This window comes from Sinocyclocheilus rhinocerous, unplaced genomic scaffold, assembly GCF_001515625.1.
Source record: "Sinocyclocheilus rhinocerous isolate Xijiao unplaced genomic scaffold, SAMN03320098_v1.1 scaffold3653, whole genome shotgun sequence".
NCBI lineage: Eukaryota > Metazoa > Chordata > Actinopteri > Cypriniformes > Cyprinidae > Sinocyclocheilus > Sinocyclocheilus rhinocerous.
In genome coordinates, this window is record NW_015659398.1 from 6,677 (window position 1) to 8,628 (window position 1,952).

Here is a 1,952-nt window from a genome sequence, read left to right on the forward strand (position 1 = left end):
AGGACGCAGTGTCTCGTTCCCTTCTCAGGGAACCATGGTTACATACGTAACCTAAGACGTTTCTGTTACTCCTGCAAACTAATCACCGCACAGAATATGAAGAATATCAAAAGCTTTGGGAGATAGCTGTCCACGGCAGTCCTAAACCTACCAAAATAACATGCTCAGCAAAATATTGTCTAATTATCGTTATCAACAAAATTTCAGAAAATATCAAGATATAATGTTTTGTCATTATCATACACCCCTACTGTAGGGACGAAATTTTATTGTGTACTTTTATTGTAGATGGAGGCAGAGGTAAACGCAAACATGAAGTCAACTTTGTAGCGAATCAGCTCATTCATGGGGAAATATGAATAATTAATCATAACTAGTTATAATTAATTATGAATATTTTAGATCCGCTGTAGATATTTACTTGACCTCTCAGGGTCAATTGTCTGTCAATTCTAAGAACGTTAATTTCCTGGTTAAGGGAAATAACTTTCTTACTGTACAACTCTACACAGAGCTTGTAGCATAAATCTGCATGATTAAGTGACTCCAGTTATGAGCAAACAATGAACAACGTCAAGTGTGATACAAGTAAGGCTTTATTAACTACATAAACACTTAAACTAGTCTAACATACTACATAAACACTTAAACTGGTCTAACATACACATACACACACACGCATACAGTTGGTATAGGAAAGGGTTAAAGCTTAACTCAGTAAAGAGGAGGGAGAATAAGAATATGAAGTTATGGAACCATTTGCATATTCAGCAGATTTACAGCCTGAAGGGAACATCAGATTCTTAGTTCAAACACACCTTTGTAAAAAGGTGCAAATGATACCTAATGTATCAATTAATAAGACTAAGTTTGAATACTTGCACGTCTCGTCTGTCTGAAAGAAAGGCTTGATGCAATCTGAAGGCTCATGTGGATCTTTGCTGAAGTTGGTTTATGAAAAAGAACCAGTTTGCGTCAGAGAATCTTGATGAATGGAAAAGTCAAGGCCGAAGGCCTGGCACAAAACTTAGGATGTCCTGGAGCGTTGTAGCTCACATTTTCATCTTCTCAGAATTCAACCAAACCACCGACTCTGGGCGGGTCACTGAATGTGAGGCCTTTAAAGTCTGCGAAGATTCCTGCCTCTCAAAATGGGCTTGTCCAATGAGAAGGCTGACGTCCCAAGTGGGAGTTTTGAGATACTGGGGAGTTTTATGACTCTTTGTGTGGAAGCATGGTAATTTGCATATGGAACTTGAATCGAAATTATTAAAGATTCTCAGGACACTAATATATTGCCTATGTACCAACATATAATATACACTCTCGTTTAGATCATCAGAAGACTAATTCATATATACTAAACATGGTAGGGTTACATATATGTAAGATGACAGGAATGAGTGTTTCCATCATAAGCCTGCATAAAACAGTATAAAATCTCAAAGACAACATACACAATGACCTGAAGGATATGTGTGTTCATTCACAGAAAGGTTTTTCTATGAATTAATTAGTAGAAAAGTCCATTTCTACTGTGCATTGTGCCTCTTGCTATGGAACATGCAGTGATTTTCCCTACTCACATTCCATTAGGTCGTAAATGTATCTGGTCTAGCAAAGGTGTCGTGGTTGCCATGGGGACCAGGGGGGGCCTGGTGTCGTTGCAGACATCCTGGCACCCAGTATGTTTATTGGGTGAGGGGTCTGTGAATGTTTGTTAATCTAATGAATAATTGATTTGTTAAATCAAATGAAAAATGGTGTGTATGATTGGTCCAAATGCTACATAATTCACAAATTACCTCAAACGCCATAGACAGTTTGATCCTTTAGATTGGCAGGTTTGAGTGCAGGAAATTACAGTACAGAATACAGAAACCAAATACTACATCGCCAATCTGGAAACATTTCCATTCATGTCACCCATCCGCATTTGTACAAGTGTCTTC

The 1,952-nt window shown here is 38.0% G+C and overlaps 1 long non-coding RNA gene across 1 annotated transcript in view; it reads left to right on the forward strand.

Annotated features, from left to right (window-relative positions):
* The window catches only part of LOC107723781 (uncharacterized), a 4,592-nt gene extending 3,448 nt beyond the window's left edge, over positions 1 to 1,144 (forward strand). Inside the window, exon 3 of the long non-coding RNA XR_001637973.1 lies at positions 1,052 to 1,144. This is a non-coding gene — a long non-coding RNA (uncharacterized LOC107723781). The remainder of the gene's footprint in view (positions 1 to 1,051) is intronic.
* Positions 1,145 to 1,952: the final 808 nt, after the last annotated feature.